This window comes from Aethina tumida, chromosome 2 (assembly GCF_024364675.1).
Source record: "Aethina tumida isolate Nest 87 chromosome 2, icAetTumi1.1, whole genome shotgun sequence".
NCBI classification, from domain to species: Eukaryota; Metazoa; Arthropoda; class Insecta; order Coleoptera; family Nitidulidae; genus Aethina; species Aethina tumida.
This window is the reverse complement of record NC_065436.1, coordinates 31,603,402-31,624,741: the sequence shown is the minus strand read 5'-3', so window position 1 is coordinate 31,624,741 and position 21,340 is coordinate 31,603,402. Positions and strand designations below refer to the sequence as shown.

The 21,340-nt window shown below is 29.4% G+C and overlaps 1 long non-coding RNA gene across 2 annotated transcripts in view; it reads left to right on the top strand.

The window, feature by feature from the left end:
• The window catches only part of LOC109600447 (uncharacterized), a 108,623-nt gene that overhangs the window by 73,073 nt on the left and 14,210 nt on the right, over window positions 1-21,340 (top strand). For both annotated transcript variants that reach the window (XR_007547321.1, XR_007547322.1), the window contains one exon: window positions 18,152-18,173. This is a non-coding gene — a long non-coding RNA (uncharacterized LOC109600447). The remainder of the gene's footprint in view (window positions 1-18,151; window positions 18,174-21,340) is intronic.

Genomic DNA, 21,340 nt, shown 5'->3' with positions numbered 1-21,340 from the left:
AAAATGCTTATTAGAAATAATCCAAGTCACAACTCAAATTTTCAGAGATTTAGGAGATAAATCAATTAGTCCGAGGACAATTCAGCGTCAGTTAGTGGAGGCAGGACTGCCAGGAAGACGTCCAGCAAAAAAAACCTGTCTTTCAAAAAAGAATCGAGAAGCAAGGCTGCTTTTTGCTCATAGGCATTGGAACTGGACAACAAGAGATTGGAAAAACTACTGTTTTCTAACGAAACAAAGTTTTATATTTTCGGAAGTGATGGAGGACCCTTTTTGTTTGTTCATCGTCCTAAAATTCATTCAAAATGTGTTACAACAACTATTAAGACAATGTTATGGTAAGGTTGTTTTTCCGCGTACGGTATGGGCCCGATTTACAAAACAGAAGGCAAAATGGATTATGTCATGCTACCCTGTTGTGAGTGGGAAATTCTGTTAAAATTTATATTTCAGCATGACAATGACCTCAAACACACTGTCAAGTTTGTTAAAGAATGGTTGTGGGAGATTATGTATAAGAAGATTAGAGCAAATTGCATCACAAATAAAGCAAATTTGTTTGAACAAATCAAAAATGTTTGGAACAATATAAACGAGTAAATAATTTCCAATCTAGTGTCGTTTATGTCAAAAAGATATGAGGATATTACACCCAATAAGTGATACTGGACGAAATATTAAATATTAGCCCATTTTTGTCGAATTTACTTTTTTATGAAGAGTCGCTTTAATTTTGTCGCTAAAAATAGTGAATTTTCTGGATTTATTGTTTTTAAGTCATCGTAAACGTGACGTGTTTCATCAAAAAATAACATAATTATATATGTGTGTTTTATTATTGGAAATAAAAATCAGTATATATTGTTTAATATTTAAACTAAAAGAAAGTCGCTCTAATTTTGTCCGATAATGTTTGTATTTTATTTAATAAATCGATTTTTTTGTGTCAAATCATGATTCAACTATATTAATTTTTAGAAGATGGTGTAAAACAACATTCTTAAATTAATATTATTTTAATAATTCACATTAACAAAATTTGCTGAAGTAAAGTCCACCACGTTCTAAGAAAATTGAAACATGGGGATATCCATTTTGAGCTTGACTGTAAATGAACACATTCTTGACCTAAGATTGAACCAATATTGTTCTTGAAAATTAAAATCCCATAAACGTCATTTGTTATGATACGAGCCTAATAATAAATCGTAATCTGTATCAATTGCCTGTTATGTATTAATTGCTGTGTAAACAAAAACTTGTTCCTCGTTGATCACTTTACGATCCGGGTGCATAATGAATCCATTATTACAATCGTTGGTCACACTGATATATTTTTTTTTAAACGCAATGGGCCGTCGTAAAAAAATCATAAACATAAATTAATTAAGCGACATTTGCTCCGATCATTAAAATTTTTGACTTGATATGGTGTCATGTGTGCGTTTTTGTAGTCAGCGGTCGCACATGTTCCCACCAGCGTGTGTAATTTATGTCTTGTGTTTTTACCCCATAAAATCGTTAATCATCTCAAAGGATCTTCCAGTTCTGGTGGTAATTTACTGGCTTTTAATTATCGGCTTCGTGCTTTCGTAAAAAGTGTTTTCATATATATTTTTTTTTTGTTCGTAAACGGGGGTGGAAAACGTCTGCTTTGGCACCTATTTAATTAAGTCATAATAACAGTTATTAATTTTATAACTCGCTGTCAGACGCAGTGAGTCGACGAATTGAGTGTTTTGTTTTTCTTATACTTGTCTTGAAGTTTTTAATTTTCCACAATATTAAAATCACTGGTTTACAGCCTTTCATTCATTTTTGGTACACACAAAAATCACATTTAATTTTTTTCTTTCTATAGGGTTGATTCACCACAATTTTGGATTGGTGTTTGAGATCGAAAAGCAAGGTCTCCACTAACTAATTTCAACAAATTCTTTTTCCTCTAGGTTGGCTTTCGTTTCAGTTGTTAGAAGTTTCCCTAAATTTTCTTTAAAGTTTTTCGTATATTTTGAATGAAGGTATTACGTTTTTTACAAATAATAGACAAAAAATGTTATATTACAATTATGTTTTGAAATATAAAATTAATTTCAATAGACTCAATAAAAGGAGTAAAAACCATCAAAAACTTGGTTTACCACTATAAAAATCGTAATTTCATAATTTTTCATTTTCAGTATCGTATTTTTTCGTTAAGGTATCATTTATACGTAAAAAAATTCAAACTCTATTTACCTTTGTGATTTTTATTACTTCCACACAATAATAGGTGAATTTTCAGCATCGGTTTATTAAAATCTTTGACATTTGAACTACTGGATCAATCTAAAATAATACCAATAAAAGTTGTAGAATGTTATTTTATCTAATTTGAATTCTTGTTTGACTAAATCGGTAAATTAGATTCATGAGTTATACTATATATATATAAAATGTGGGAGCAAATTTGAAATTGTAAAAAATATTTCAAAAATTCATTATTGCTTCTATAAATAAAAATGTAAGTGTGATTTTTAGATTTATTGTCCAAAAATGTATAGAACTAGTGAAATATTCAACAATTTTGACTTCCAAGTTGTAAAATCGTTAATCATGTCGAAGGATAATGAGGGTGGAAAAGGGTAGCTTTTAACACCCTTTTAATTAAGTCATATTATCAATTATTAATTTTTACCGTCAATGTCAGACACGGTGAGTTAATGAACAGTTTCTTTCTTCCCAAATCCCTTCCAGGATATTTTTAATTTACAACTTCAAAAATACAAATCCTTTATCCGTCGCGAAAACATTCAACAAATTGGATTTGCCGGTTGCGGTAACGCTGAAATGAGCTTTGCAATTCGATAAACTTCCAAACCCGAAAAGAATTGCATTAACCCTTCACACTGGCGTACGATCCGGAAAATTTAATTAGCACTTGGCGTTTCGCGCTTGTGTTTTGCATTAAAGCGCGTCGCGCAAAATTAATTGAAACAAAATAACAATGCCTTCGACGGCGTCACTTCCTGCAACACCACACAATATTTATTAATTAGCGCCGACTTATAACCGGGGCTCATAATTAAATTAAATTTCGGTTCAATTAATTCTGTAGTTGAAAACCAACAATAATTAATTAACCCGTCTGTTACGAGGTACGCCCATTTCTCTCGCCCCCATGCCGGTCCGAGTGGCGTTCGGCGGCGACGTGTAAGAACAGGTCTCATTAAAATTTGAAAGGGTTTGTCGCTAATTAGACGATGTTTTCGATATCCTAATCGAAAATTGAGACTGTGACGTTTCCACTACAATTGGTAATCTAATAAATGGAAATGTCGGCGGGACTATAATTAATGAGTGTACAGATGGTCTATTTGATCTTCACCAAATCGATATGTACTAGAAATAAATTGATGGAAGCGCATGATTAGATTGTCTTGTCGTATGGTCATATTCAAGATTAGAAGTTATGACTCCAATTACCATGAGCACCGAAAGCTTTTAAGATCATCAAAGCCGAGTCACAGAAATGACCTCCCCATTTGTCAAAATACAGTTGTAATTCTCGGCGTATAATTAGAACGTGTTCAGAGCGTGCGAGCAATTCAACGGTGCCCGTGTAATATTTTCGATGGAAATAGTCTTCATTGGTGGAATTACGGCTTCCTACAAACACTTCCTGAAGTACCATTTTATGGGGGCATAAATAAGGAAATGCCTTTTAATTTTACGGGGATTTGTTCCTTCGAAATATTCCACTTCCTGCATGAAATACTTCCATAATTATGTTAATGGGTTCATAAATTTCATATTGGCTTTTTCGTTATTGCTTAAGTTTTTAATAAAACGTCATGTAATAACCCCAAAGTCTTCTTTAAAAACATCTAAGGCTACAGGAGTAAAGAGTACAATATATCTGAGCTCATGTTTTAATTCTATAGATATTGGCAAAAGAAGCTCATCTATATTGTCTGTATAGTTATTTGGAAACAAGCAAAAAATTGTCACATCTGCATAATATATTTCCATAATTATATTAACTGGTTCATAAATTTAATCTTGACTTTTTCATGAGTGCTTACATTTTTAATAAAACGCCATGAAATAATCCCTTAAGTTTCTTTTCCAAAAAACAAGAGAAAGTCATAATGTTTATTATTTGGAAACAAACAAAAGATATTGGTAAAAGAAGCTCATCTGTGTAGTAAGTTATTGGAAAATCAAAATTGCATGATAATTGATTATTATTATTTTCTTAAAACAGGAAAAGTAAACGTTTTGTATATTTATAAAAATAGGTTTTTATTTATAATCGTTACTAAAGTATCTTAAGAAATATTGTTTTTCTAAAAAAAAATAAAAATTAACAAAATTTGAAGTTTATAAAAAATAAAAATTTGAACTTAATATTGGGTATTTCCACCCCTACTACGAATGAGAGCCTCACATGTTCTATTCATATTCAAAATCTAGGTTCGAATTTCATTTTGGTCCAAATTCTCCCAAATTTCGAGTCGAAGACACTGCACATGTTGTTTCTAAAGAAAAAGAATCTGGTCTATATAGTCCACTTTCAAAGAAAATATCAGTTGACACTTTCCGTATGACGTAATTCCCTAACTGAATAAAATGAAATAACTCCTTTGTCTTCTTTCAACATTTCAAACATTTAAAGCTGCAGAAGTGAGTAAAGTTATTTATGTTTGTTCACAAGTTACAGGACCAGTTATAGGAAAAAGAAGCAGATCTATATAGTCTATTATTTAGAAACAATTACAAATGACACTTCCTAGTCCAATAACTTGTCCGGCAACACCGTCGCAGGATTGTTCTCATTGTCAGTTAGCATGTCCGCCTCTGTGCTGAATAACTCGGAAAGTTGATCGCGTCCTCGCCATAACGAGACAGCGGAGCTCGTAAGTCCCGACAGAAATGACTGTTACGGCTCCAGCCAACACCGAGTCCCAGTCCCACACAATTTGTAGGTATCGCTCTCATTTCCACGTGTTGTGCTACACAGGCCTGGTATATTTCACGGCAATGCAAAAAGCGTTTCACGTCAATTTCACGGTTTCCGCACGTTAAGATGACGAATGAGCGTAGAGATTTGTTACAACAAATTAACGTTACATTTCGATACTTAATGGTTTATACGACTCTTAATAACTGCTTGTTTAACATTCGGCTCAACAGGGCGTCTGCCATATTCGCCGCGTAATAATCGAATTCGATCGTATATCAAGAAATAATAAACCTCCACCTCGGCACGTATAAATATCGGAAAGCAGGAGACACCGCTCGTATATCACGGTAATAAACAATATTTCCAAGCCTACCCTGATACCGAGACAACATTCAAATGTTTCGCATAAATCTCTCCGGCATTTGCATTTAGTTTTGCATGTCGTTTCTGGTTTTTTAGCCGTTGTGCAAGTGCAAGATTAATTTTTCTCGTATTTTACACACGAGGACGTTACCCGAACCAACGACACATCTGATGGTGTTTGCCAATACTTAATGCTCGTAAGACGATGTTGCTGCAGCTCCTGCTGTTCTTAGTGCATCCGGCGAAATTGAATTGTGTCTCAAGGCTTTTAGCTTTACACTTCATTTGTGTAAATGTGCAATATTTACTAAACATGTTTCGATTTTTAATGAAATTTTTATAATTATTTAGTTAATTATAAATTTTTAACATATTCTAAACTATTATTTTGCATATTTTAAAAAGATGTTGAATAGATAAAGAAGGTATAAAATAAAATTTATTAAGTAACACTTAATTTTTTATTGCCAATTATATTCACAATCTCATTAATAAAGAAAACGATTTATTACTAAAAAACAACAAAAACAAAATTATAAACATGAAAAACTAAGAAGAGATAATAAATAGATAACAAATAATTATAGAGTTTTTTAAATGAATAACTGTACTCTTCACCAAGTTGTTATCATCAAACTTAGAAACAGATTACTAATAGATTACTACTAAGAAACGAAGTCTTAGTAAGAGTTTTATATACTGAAATTATTCTTATAATTATAAGTTTTTTCTTATATAGATACAACTATATAAAAAGCTCTTAAATTGTCTTTGTTTACAGTTTGTTACAGTTTATACTTCTCATTAATAACGGAAACAAACTATTATTAAAAAACAACAAAAAGAAACAATATTATGAAGATATTAATTAACAATATTAAATTCTACAGATAAATAATTATAGTTTTTTTTTTAAATGAATAACGGTACTTCATGGAGCTTTCTCAAAAGTTAACACTACGAAAGACAAAATTAGAAACAGATTATTGGCAGATTACAAGTAGAGAATGAAGAAGTCTTAATGAGATTATATAAACATAATTATATAAATTTAGTAAAAATATAATGAATAAATTTAATTCTTAAGATATGGTATTCTTAAATTAAACTTTTTTTTATATATTTTAAAAAATCTAAAATAGAATAAGATGTAAAGATACAAACAACTCTTAATTTATTTTTATTATTTTGTCATATTTAGTCTAATTAATAATAAAAACTATTTTCTATTTTAAATAACAATAATTAAAACAATATTATAGACATAATAGTTAAAAATATAAAATTCTATAAATAAGTAATTATAAGTTTTTTTTTCAAAATGAATAACAGTATATGATGGAGGTTTCTCAACAGTTAACAGTGATGGATAAAATTAGAAACATTTACTTACAGATTATAAGTAAAGAATGAAGAAGTCTTAATGACATTACATAAAAATATTATATAAATTTAGTAAAAATATAATGATTAAATTTTATTCTCAAGATCAAATTAAATTTTGAAAATAATCAAACAAATATTTATCTATCTATAATTATACAGATTTTGGTAAAAAATGCAATTAAAGCACATTTTTTATTGTTTTTATAATTTAATGATTGTTAATTAATTTTTTATGTATTCAAAATTTTTATTTTATGTGCCTTAAAAAGATATTGAATGAAATAAGACAAATTTGTATTTATTATTCTGTTATATTTAGTCCAATTAATAACGAAACTATTACTATATTATAGTCGTAATAATTAAATATGTTTTCTAAATGAGTAACAATATTTCAAGTTCTTCCAACTGTTATCCACAAAATTGGATACAGTTTGCCAATTTTTACAAAGTTCAGTCAAATGGGTATTTGTGAATAATTTTACAAATTTTTGAGAAAAATGTTGAGACTGGAACATATCTTTTCATTTTGTGATTAGATAACTATTAAGGTTGAAATATTGTAATAATTATTTGATCAACGATAATTATCAGTAAACCCACATTTCAATACAAATAATGAAGACAATGAATGAAAGAATTTTCACTGAAACTGTTACCTTATATTTATGTTAATAAAAAACTTCATTTAAATTTTTATAATGTCAAATATCACTAAAACTTTCTTGTTTTTTTTTTCCTAAGAAGATTAATTAAATTAATGTTGTGTGACTTATAAAAACTAATTATATAGGTTTCTTTTTGTTCAGATAAGGAAAATAACATTCTTGGACTGACCAATAAGGAAACAAATTGACTTTCATAATTGTCGTTACCAAATATGAATATAAAGCTCGCTGAGTCGAAATGCAAATTCATACATAGATGTAATCTCGGACCGCTTAAGTCTTTATTCGTTCCCATTTTGTAGCAACAATCACATAAAAATTATCATAAACCAAATATATGTACAAATTACAAAACGGATTTGAAACTTATGCGATGTGAAGGCGGCATCTCTTAAATGCCGCCAGAATAAATCAGACTAGTGGATCTGTTAGTAAAAAACCATTAGCATACGCGCCCGAGTGATTATTCAAAATTTATGGTTTTTGTAACAGGTTACGTTAAAAAATTCGACGTTCACTTTGTGCTTCTTAATATATTTTTTTTTTTAAATAAATTTCTTTGCGACTCTACGGGTGGCAGTCGTTTTCTGCTAAGTCCCGAGTTATTATGCAGACATATTTATACACATATTTCGTACGTTATAAATTACGGCCTGACTGGCTGCTTAACACGACAACATAACCGGGCTTCCAGTCGAGCAATGTGGAAAAAACGTTTTCTTTGTGGGGTTTATTAATTTTCTACACGGCAAATCGCCACGGCACAGGTCAGGATCCGTTGTAATTGTTTAATTAGCGAGATGTTTGCAATTAAAACGGACTTTCAAATATTTTCTCCAATTATTCGCCGAGATGGAGTGACGATAAACGGTGGATTATGAAAGTGCAAATACATTTTCTCAGGTGCTCATTTGTGGTACGAAACGAAACACATTTTTAGTCTTGATTGTCTGATAAAATATTTGGTTGACAAAAAAGTTATTGCGTTTTTAATCTTCAATATAAAATGCACAAATCTCAGCCTAAACAAAATTTTGTTAATCTAAATAAGAACCATTTGAAACAATACTTTTTTGCCAACGGGGAACAAGTTTATTTATATCAATGGAATGAATCTTTGGGATTCTGGAAACGGCGAAATCGTTCAAGGTCTTTTGTGCATCATTTTGATTTTTGTAAGTTGTCGAAATGTTTGAAATAGTGATAATCAGTTGGCGAAAGGTTTGGTGTGTATGGTGTGTAAGGTAAACTTTCGTACTCCACTTCGTTCAACTTCTGCAATGTCTGTTGTAATGGATGCTGTAATGGAAAGTGTTTAAGAGCCTGATTGAAGCCCAACCATTGTATTGAAAATCACAGATTGACGTATAATATCTACTTCTGATCATCAGTGACAATCCAAATATGACAAAGCTCGATCATAATGCATAAAAAAAGACTAGAAAAAACTCATTAACAGCGGTTTTTGTGAATTTGTGTGGCACCCATTTATAGAGCATTTTGGTCTTTCTAATCTACTTTAAGTGGTTGGAAATATTACGTCTAATTCAGCAGCAAGTCCTTGAATAGTAGAGCGCAAATTGATTTCAACTAAAATCCCCAGTTTGTCGTTGTTAACATCAGATAATCGCCTACTGTGCTCATCATCTTCAAGGTTTTTGTCCCAGTCGTGGAATTTTTGGAACCACCATCCTACTGTACGTTTGTTAGTGGCTCCTGGGTCAAAATCATCATTGATGTTGCAGATAGCTTCGGTTCATTTCGACTTTGCTTGAAGTGGAACAAGAAAATTGTACGAATTTGCTTCTTATACATATTTTATTCAAAGCCCTGATTAATGGCCTAACATCAACACATTAAAAATGTGACCGAATATTCATCACTAAGAAACCAAATAACAACACTTTCTTGTCAAAGTTATATTAAAAAGTCAGAGTTTAATCTCCCAGCTTATCTTCAGGCCGTTCATAACTTTTGATTAATATTCAATTCATTATCGCCACTTTTTAATCTCTTAGATTTCCAGCTCGGTGGAAAAATGCGGCCCATAAATCTGTAACCATCTTCCATAGATATTACCCAGATAGTCTTATCCCCATTGCCTTTGGACCCATGCGGAGCGACATACCCGTTTGGCTCTCGCACATTAATAAATCTAATTATTGCCGACACTAATGGTTTGACTTTTTAAAGCAACACAGTCGACTAATTGTGAACGTGTGTGTGTGCACCCACCGCCTTTGTTTTGTCTGGCCTGTTCTTACCTTACTATCTGTAATACAATATTTCGCCGGCAAACCGATCTGAATTGTGTTATTGTAAAATCGCTTATTCATATCCTGTGGAACTCTTTTAAGATTTCAACCCGACACGTATGTGCACTAAATGTGGGCGTGAAAAATTTTTGAACAATTCTTGTGCAATTTGTGTCACCGCAGTACATGTGTTCGTGTCCAACGACTGTTCATTCTCAACTAGGCCTACATTGTATGTAAAACTCGATTATTAATCGTGAAATTACTAATTACGTGCGCAAAAAGTCAAAACACTTCCAAGCAGATAGATGGGCAGTTTTTTTGTTTGCGACGAATTAAATCGGACTGCTTTCTCCGATTTTAAAACGTTCTTAATTCGTTTCGAAAAACTCGATCAATTAGGTTAATCGTGTGTGTCATATAAAAAATGCATAATTAGGCGAGAAGAAAACATTTAAACGTTGATGGTTCGAACGTTTTACGCTTAATTCGAGGCATTTATTATCCCCGGTACGGGTTTGTGCAGAAATGCCCCGGCAATCAAAATCGTATCGTTTTTACGGCCGCCCGTGTTTATTTACAGCGGACTGTCTTATTTAATAAACTTATTATTACAGAGTCGGCGCACGGAATTTTATATTCGATCGCATAATGTTGAGTTATACAGCCGTCATAACATTGGATATGAGTATCTTACGCGTTATCAACTTTTACGATTATATCTCTATAATGTATGGAAATTTATACTGTGGGCTCCTTGAACAAATTCCATATATTTACTTTATTATAAATTGTTTCGCATAAATATCGGAATTAAATTGTTGCGAATGTTGTCGTGAAGACGGCCATCAATTAAAATTGGAACTAGTTCAGAATTTAAATTGCCTCGTTCAGGATTTCATAATGTTTGAGAGAATTTTGCATGCAATTTGGTTACAATGTACGTTTACCACAAGAAGCAAGTTGTTACTGAGTAAACAACTGTTTTGTACAGCACAGCATAATATTTTTAAACCATAAATCAAAAAATTAATTTTATTTATTTACTTATTAGTAATTGATAGATAATAGATTGATTTTTGACTATTTGTTTATCCTAAAAAACAAATTTAACTTTGATATTTCATATATTTTTTATATTTATATATTTGAATATATATTTTTTTATTTAATAACAAATACTATTCAAAAAATTTTAATTATATTTGCTATTTTACATACTTGATACAGAATGTTTCAAGAGTAATCTCATATTTTTAAGAATTTGGTTCATTTTTTCCGTACCCTTTCGGATATTTTACTTTACTTTTGGAACACTCTATATATTTTATTAATCCTGACAAACAAATATGGTTATTTTACAGTTTTTTTTCATATATATTTTATTTTATAATTAAAGGCATTTTGTGTTAGTTAGTTATTAGTGTAAATATTTAAATTTATAATTTATATTCAAAGTGTAAAAAATAATTATAATAGATAATTATAAGATAAAACTCATGATTTTTAATATATTATTTAATTATTATTAGAAAAGCCCGTTATTTTAGTCACAAACAATTAAAAAATCATTAAAATATTCAAACGTTTCTAATTGGATTATAATTTAATTACCTATTGAGAATATAAAAAATGTTTTATTCTAAAATATTATTTATTTACATTGCTTTTTATTGTTTTTACGTATAAATATTTTATTTAATACCAGCATCATTTAATTAATAATTGGTAGATAATAGTTTAATTTATTAACCATATTGTTTTTTTATTAATTATTTTTAACTGTAAATATTAAACTTTATATCGAAGGTAAGAAATAAATGTAACAACTATAACAGTAAAGTAATAATTTGTTTTTTATGTGAGCAATAAAAATTTGTTTAATGTAGAAAATCATTATCTTTATTGTTATTTTTCAATCACGCAGGAATAAACAAATAAGTTAAAATTATAAAAAATATAGTTTCTAATTTTAAAATTAAAATACAAAAGATATCCGTGTTTTATTCTGAAATACAATAAAGAACAATATTTTTAAATTAAATGTTAAAAACAATTTAACATTTTTTATCGTGTTTTATTAATTGTAGATAAAATATATATTTTATTTTATCCGGAAGCATCTTTTAATTATTAATTTTTCTGTAATAGTCATTGTTTTTTTATTTATTGGTTTGACATGGCAAATAAATATAATTTATATATTTCATAGAATAATCATTTTATTTTTATTCCGTTTATCTAAATTTTATAACTAAAATGTTTCCTTATGTTTAATGGTTTAATATTTCTACTTGTAAATATTTAATTTCATATCTAAGGTAAAAGTAAACTAAATAATAATAATATTTTTTTTTATGTAAACAAAGAAAATTTGTTTAACACAGAAACGCACCCATCATTGTTTTTAATCCCACAGAATAAATCAATTAGATTAGAGAAATTAAAATAAAAACGTTAAACATCTTTTATCTTAATAATGTAAAATATGATTATATATTTAAATTAAATGCTAAAAACCGTTTACATATTTGTTCAACCTGTATTTTATTATTTTCATATATAAATATATAGTTAATTTTATCAAGGAGCTAAACGTAAATTCATCTTTTATTTAATAATTGGTATGTAATTAATGTTTTTTATTTATTGGTTTAACAATGCAAATAAATTTTTAATATACACGGAATATTATGCATTATTACATTTTTCTAAGAAGGTTTAATTTAGTAATTAAAATGTTTCCTATGTTTTTTATTATTTTTACGTGTAAATATTTAACTTTATATTCAAGCTAAACGTAAATAATTATTATACGTGGATAACAATTTGTGTTCTTTTATGAAAGCAAAACAAATTTAATTAACACAGACACGCCCATCATTATAAGATAGACATATCAGTCACAAACAATTAAACAAGCATTATAATATTCAAAAGTTTCTAATTCGGTTATAATTGAATGTTGGCAATTTCATAATTTATTGTTTTTCTCTACACATTAGCACACATGTAATTTACGTGCCACTCGCTCTCAATTAGATTTAATCAATGCGGTGCCAGAGGCGGACGCAAATTGGAATTCACCTGGATCAAGTTTCTCTATCACGTCTAAAACTTTCTTCGTATGAAAAAATCGTTTTACTAGATATGAGATGGATATCAGACCGCGATTTTTTACAAAATACAATGCGTTTTGGGAGTGTTAACACAGTTTTTCTAACAATGGTATTAGATGATAAATAAGTGATTCTGGTACACAAGAAAGGTATAACTGATGAGTATCACTATTTATTGTCTATGTACCATTTTGGTACATGTTTAAATAAAATAAAAAAAAAAACACGGTGACTCTTGCTTTTTAGGACAATGGAATTAGTCGTCGGACAGTAAAAGTTTTGTTCCCCTAAGGGTTTTCGAGTGCTTGGCGCATCACAAAAGTGGTCGGTGTGAAGTTTATAATAACCTCGTTGAATCGAAATAATAGAAATTACGGGGTATTTTTTGTTTCTGAGGAGACATGATTTAAGCATCCTCAAGGTTTAAAAGAAAACCTTAACGTAAACAATTAATCTGATGTTTAAACGTAAATTATAACTCGCATTCCGATTACATTTCTCACACCACTGACACCAGTTGGTCGTGTTTGTGTTGTTTTTTCCACGAACCATGCTGAATTTCATAAAGTTAATGGATTCTGATGTTTTATCTCGGAAACGAGTTGGTGGTCTTCGTACAACATTTTAATATCCATTTTCATATCAATGCACAATGTTTTATCGCAACGATTTGCATGTTATTTACATTAGTGTTAAGTAGTGGATACAAAATCTTCTGGATTATCTGTAAGTGTGGACTGGGTGGAATTCTGATTGATTCAGCTTGCAATAAATAAGCTGGAGAGTTAACGGTTTATTTACAATAATGATGAAGATTTTATAAAGTACAGAGGTGGTCAGGGAAGTAGCATAAATTTAAAATTAAATATTTTGTAGGATATTTCAAAATCCTTTTTGATTTAATTCAAATATTATCCCGTCAGTATAAAAAATATATTTCAATATTCTATAGTTTTTTTTGCTTTTGATTTGATTGGACATAGAAATTGCACATATAAATATATTTACCTTTTATGGTACTATTCTACAATACATACTCTTAATAGTAAGAATTTATTATTGGTAGGATATATATTATTAAACACTCACCCTTTCACATTACATTCCAAAGAAGATGAAAATAATAATTAACTTGAAATATCTGAGTTTACAGTAAACTCAATGGAAAATATGTTAATAAATAGACAAATAGAAAAAATAAATAAATCAATCTTTTCTTGTTTTTTAGATAAATAAATGAATTAATTGACTCGAACAATATCAGTGTGTCTAGAAGAACATTCAGATGTGACTAAATGAACAAAAGTTGTAAAGATTTATTTCAGTTTCTACTGATATCACAAAAGAAAGGCTAAAGTTTGCACAAAATATATCAACTATCCTCCAGAATTTTGGGGATGATTATTTTGGAGTGTTAAATCCAATCCAGATGGTAAACAGTACGTCTGTCGTCCTCCATATTAAAGTTTATTATGGTTTGGGGACCCCTTTCTTGCCTTGGTATGGGTCCATTACAGAAAATTATTGATAAAATGGACCGATTTATGTAGTGATATCATAAAAGATATAATGGAAACATTTTCTAACAATAATTTACCAATTATATGCATTTTTTTCATGATAATTATTCGAAACATCGGTTCCAAGTTGTTTAAAATTGGTTAAAAGATAATCTTGTTGAGCTTCTCAATTGGCCAGCTCAAAGTGTGGATCTAAAATCATTTGAAAATTTATGGAATGACATGAAATCTCTATTAAAAAAAAAGTGTAAAAAATAATTATAATAGATAATTATAAGAGATAAAATTCGTGATTTTTAATATATTATTTAATTATCTTAGGCTATTTTAGTCACAAACAATTAAAAAATCATTAAAATATGCAATAGTTTGAGAAAATAAAAAAATATTTTATTCTAAAATATCATTATTTATTTACATTGCATTTTATTGTTTTTATGTATAAATATTTTATTTTATACCATTTAATTAATAATTGGTAGATAATAGTTTAATTTTTTAACTAAATTGTTTTTGTAGTCATTAATTTTAACTGTAAATGTTTAACTTTATATCGAAGATAAAAAATAAATGTAACAACTATAATAGCAAGGTAATAATTTGTTTTTTATGTGAGCAATAAAAATTTGTTTAATGTAGACAATTATTATCTTTATTGTTATTTTTCAATCACGCAGGAAGAAACAAATAAGTTAAAATTATAAAAAATATTGTTTCTAATTTTAAAATTAAAATAAAAAAGTTATACGTATAGTTTTATTCTGAAATACAATAAAGAACACTATTTTTAAATTAAATGTTAAAAACAATTTAAATTTTTTTTCATCGTGTTTTATTATTTGTACATTATCGAAACATGGGTTCAAAGTTGTTAAAAATGTTGAGCTTTTCGATTGACCAGCTCTATTAAAACACAAAAAACCATCAAATTGAGATAAATTGTGGTTATTAATTGAAGAGTCGTGGAATTTAATTTCAAATGACCACTGCCAATATCTCGTTGAATCATGTCATGTCATGTAAAAATTATTTAATAAATATATATTTTTTAAATGTGTTCTATTTAATAATAATAATAATTGTAGAAAGAATATGGTGTTATTATTTTAAATAAAATATTTAACAATAAATAGTAACGAGCCACTTCTCTGGCCACTATTACACCTGAGATCTTTAGATGGCTGCTAATGAACGAGACATTTCAATTTTATGGATCTTTGATGCTGTTTCTCCAGCTGAGAGTATCTGATAGGAGGTCTAGCTGATGATACCGGATGTTATGGTAGCAGAACAACAGGATTTTCCGTAAACGGAACATGGCGTCGTCGTAAATAATGCATGAAAAATAACAATTAGCCTAGGTTTATTATTTTAATGATTTATGGGTTGATTGCATGACACGGTAACTCACATTAACGCACCTAATAAAATATCCTATTAAACCCAAAGCGTCGGCTTATTAACCGAACAACTACATAAATCTCGACGTTTTAATTTATTGACACAAGGCAGTAAACTTTTTCAATTTGCTTTGTAATTATCGGAATCTGCGACGCTCATGTGTATGGATGTTGCAGATTCCTCGGCCGGGTCTTGGATGGCAAGGATAAATCATCGCAATTGTCACAGAATAAATCATGGACTTTGAATTATTCATGTGTTTGTACCGGAGTTTTTCGACGAGCCATGACCTCGCATCCGAACAACTCAACTTATTTAATAATTAGAAGGAGCTGATCAATTTAAAATAGTTAATTTTGTTAACAAATTCATGTTCCGTTTAAAACTGTTTTGCACGTGAATTGCTGGGTGAAACCGACGCCGAAGGCGGAACGCATAACTAATTCTAATAGAAACGATCGCCCGGTTCGCATAATTCCAGAATTTATTGTCTAAAACAAACAAACGGGCCGATTGCGATCTAAATTGCGGCATGGCGTCAGGAAAACGTTTACGGTAATCATGGTGTTGTGGGTGTCCGCGTATTAAGATCACTTCCAGTCGTTTTTACTCCGATCTGGACACGTTTATTACGACGGCCGGCCAACGCAATTGTCACACAGATAATGCGAAACAATGCAACGACCATATGTTCCGCAAAGGCACCCTCAGCCACCCAAACAGTTTTAACCCCCCGCGACTCACCAATATATATTTTGACACGGCTCTGACGAATTTATTACTCGAGTCCTTTTCTGGCGACTTGTATGGTGGTCCTCGACGTCGATGAGAGATGTATGCGCCCCTTCCTCAATTTTCAATAGCAACAGGGTAAACATTTGTGTTGCACCATTCGTTACGGGGCTTAAAATATACTTTGTGTTGGCAATGAGTTTTTTTGTTTGTAGTAACTGATTCACGGGGTGTCCCAAATTGGTTGATGTTGACTATTGCGAGTGTTTCCGGACCAGACCGTGAAAAACTTAAGCTTTGATCATTGTTGTTTCTGACCGTTTCTGCAATATCTGCTAAAACTGATATGATAATTTGTTAAATTGTAAAAACTCTTTAGAGTTACATGATACATCAAAAAAATTTCAAGATAAAATGAGTCCATTTATTTATTTAAAATGAACCATTCTTGAACCTATTTGTAAAATTTCAATAATATATAATTTGAGATATATTAAATTAATTTAGTTAAAACATTAATATATTTTTGATATTATTGTTGTTTATAAAACATACGAAAAATATTATTTTTAAAAATAAATAAAATAAATTAGCAATTAAATCCAATTCTCTTTTTACATCATGAATGTCGGATAACTATTATGAAATTTACCACAAAAAAAATTAATTATAAAATTATATCATTTTTATTAAAGAATTACTATTGAATTTGTTTGTAAAATATCAGGTATTCCAAAAATATAACATTTGCGATAAATTAAATTAACTTTAGTTAAAATATGTAATTCTGATAAATTTCGAGATATTTAATATTATAGTCTAAGAAACATTGGGAAAATATTATTTTTTCCATAAGTAATCAAATATTATATTCCAAAAAAGTATTTTTACTAATAATATTATCTTATCATTGATAATTTATTTAAAAATCAATAATTATGACAAAATTTTGAGTCTCGTGAATATAAAATTTGTTTTAAAAACACAAATAAAATAAATTAGCAATTAAATCAGTCACTTTTCCTTACATATGAGCTCTGAACAGTTGAGTAAAAACTATCTAAAAATATAAAATAAAAAAGATATAACCACATTTCTGATAAATTTCGAAATAATTAGTATTGTCTTTCATGAAACATATTGAAAATATTATTTTTTTACCAGTTTACCATTTATTATATTTGACAAAAGTATTATTATTGACATGTTAAACACTGATAATTTGTTTGAAAATCAATATTTGTATACCTATTTTGAGAACAGTGAATATAAAATTTGCTTTTAAATAAATAAAATAAATTAGCAATTAAATTCTCTTTGTGACATAAACAAGACTATTTACATATATGAAATTTATTACATTATATTATGTAATATTTCATATATTATATAAATTAACAATTTTTTATTAAAAAAGTATTTAACACTACGTAAAAAAACTTTCTACAAGCATTTGTTTTGTCTAAAAAATTACTATTTGATAAAAAATGAAACAAAAATTATTAACTACTAACTTTTTTATTCTGCCAAATGTCAGATTTCGTATATATTTTCAGATCAAACAAATTGAGCTCTAGACACTTAAGTCAATTTTGTAAGTGGTCTTGAAATCGCCGCCAAAATCAACCAATTTGGGATACCCTAAACACATAAAAATGATACCAATTTAAGTTATTAAAAAAAAACTCTTCTATTCTTGTTGTAGAAAGTTTATGAGCCTTAATGTCATGCCTACAATATTAACACATTGTACCTTTTACAGGTCCGCATCTCCTGCCAATAAAGTAAGTAACTCCGGCATTTTTTTCCGTGGACCTTATCCATTCGTTTAACGAGTTGTACCATGCGGGCCGTATATTAACTCCGACAATAAATTTCAAACAACTTAGCCAAGCAATAAAACAATTTACTATAAACATTTTGCGACGTCTTTATAGAGATGTCACGGGGACAATTGAGGCGCCATAAATCGTTCATAAAACTCATAAATTGTGACTCGGGCGCAGGAAGTTGAGGCACGCATAACTGTTTTGAAGGAAACGGACAGATCGGATGGCGGATCTGGACCTTCTCCATTCACTGGACAGGTAGAAAAAATGTCAGTTGTTGTTGTTTGGGCAGTTTTGCACGGTGGCTGGCTCAAAAGGCAAAAGTCAAAACATTTGGGGCCGGTTTCGTCACGCCCAATATACAAGTTTCACTTTGGACCCACTCCAAAATCACCAAAAAATATTTGCCAGTCAATGTGTTTTTCTTCTTACAAACGATAAACTAATGTGTTTCTTTCATAACTTCCTTAGTTTCTAACATTTTATTTCCATTCTAAACAAATTAAGTTAATTTATGGTCGACGTGTCGTTTGCAAAATAAAAACGGAACTGGATCAAATTAGTAATAAATAAGGAAATATAATTGCATCCAACGGGCAGGCATTTAAATTGCGGCGTGCATATCTACTCGCAAGAAAAGGGGCTTTTTAAAGAGAGTAGTTTGGAAAGTGGTATACTTTGTGGCGTTTTCATTCTCTTTACATTTCTTTCCACGCATTTTCTCATGTGCACGTACACGAGCGAAATGCATGTCCCGGCTTTTAGACGAAATGCGCCGTTTCAATCATCGCCACCTCGAAATAATTATGCTGAGAGTCACGTGGTCGGCGTCAATCCGTGTGTGGGGCTGTTAATTCGATATTTTTGTCCTTCACTTCGAAGGGCTGCATTTCTCATTCTCATAATGGTAACCTTAGACTGTCCACATTGAAAAAATTTACCGCCCGCTGTACGAATAATGTCCGAAACCCGAGTCGTTTCCTTCAAATCCAATTATTCGATAGTTCTCGGGGTCTTACGTTTCTCCATACAAATTATCTCCAGCCGAGATGTGTAACAATGTTACAATGCACGAAAATGCGAACAATTGGATTTATGAAAATCGTCGATTGTCCGTGTAACACAATAAAAATGTGCCTAAATGCCCGCAAATGTTGTGACTGGATTATTTTTCCCGACACCCACCGTGTAACTGTATTAAGTACACACCGGCAAATATTTTACCTGGTGTGCAATGAAAGGTTCAATTTTCTGGGAAAAAATCTCAAAAACTATTTTTTTCTCCAGTTACAATGAAGTGACGAGGGTGAAATTATTACTGGAACTTTAGGATTCGATTTGCTTTTTAAGAACTATTTAGTTGGTTTGGAAGGTGATTTCACTTTTATATTACAGGGTGATTTTTAAGTCGTTATGTTAATTTATGTTGTTGGCTGACTGAAAAATTGAAAAATTCAAATTTATCTATAACAGACATAATGAAAAATAATTGTTTAAGGTTAAATCTATAAATATTAACATTCCTGTAACTTTTTTATTTATATTATAATTCTGAGGAATATTAGCGCAAAAATAAAATATAAAAATATATTTTTATATTACTTGACATAGGTTGATTGATTAAAGTGTTTTTTAAAATATGTGTATACCAAATTTTACAACAAATATTGGTCAGTAGTGTAATTAAAATGACATTATTGTACCAATTTTTTTCCCTCAAAAAATGTCAAAAATATCTCAGAATGTAAGATAATGAGCTAACTCATTAGTTCTCATAGTTAGCTATTCACTAAAGACGTCAGTCTGTCAATTGTACATTTTAACATTTTAATTAGCACTAAACTGGACAAAACGGATGGTTAAGGTAAATATATGAGAGTGTCAGATATTCTTCATATTTTAGTTTATAATTTAGTTTGTTTGAGTTGTCAGATGACATTGTTTCTTAATGCAATTATACTCTATTTACTAAGGTGACCAACTATTTTTTGTTCAAAAAGAGTACACTCTGCAAGTATTTCATAGGTGAAAAAAAAAAAGAAGAAAAAACGATAAAAACTTTTCTTTGAAAAACATATCTTTCTTCTGAGTGGATTTTTTTTGCTAATCTAATAATGTAGCCACATTCGAACAACTTTCGTTTTTTACAGAAAGTTGCGACTTCTCACTGCTCCAATAATCATTACCTAGTGAAAATACCCTTTCAACAGCAGCATTAGTGGACAATATAAGGAAATTTCTATTAAAACTTTTAAATTTTCATGTGGGATATGTGCTATTCTAAAATGCCGAAAAATTTCTACCCATTTTTTGTCAAGTTCTATTTTCTCATCGTTCCATTTCTCCAATTTTTCTTCATTTAAATATAAATTTATTCTTCGATTTTCTTCAGAGAGAAAATTCTCATTAAAAACAATATCTTTTACTTCCTTCATTACAAATTCGACTGCTGAAGAAACTGCTTTTCATTTAATTAATAAAATTGAATGGATATATTTAATTAATAAAATTGAAATAATATAATCTAAAAAAAAAAAATTAGAAATACAAACGAGTAAAAAATTAAAGAAATGAGTACTTTCAGAGTACAGATTTGAAAAGAGTACGGTTTGCGAAAAAAGAGTACAAAACTCAGTAAATGGGTATAGTTGGAAACTTTAATTTACAGATACTTTTCACATTTTATTCGTTGATTTAGTTAAAAGATTGAACGAAGATGTTTATTTTAATTTTTAATACTCTATATAAAATGTCCCTGTAATTTTTTTATTTATTTTTTTATTTATGTTATGTCATAATTTTAAGGATATTTAATAACTTAAAAAATAAACAGTAAAGAGCTTCATGTATGCAATAAATATTTTCTGTACCACTAGGTTTCAAAACCTATAAAATATGTGTATACCAAATTTTAAAGAAATATTGATTTCTAGTCTAGTAAATTTATACCAAACTATGGAATTGAATGTCAAAAATGTCTTAGAATATCAGACAATATTACATGAATCAGTTGTATAATTTTAATATTTTAATTAACACTAAACTGATTGTCCAATCTAATAGTTTATTTAAGTAAATATCAAATTTTTTCATATTTTATTTTTTTATTAAATTTGGCATGC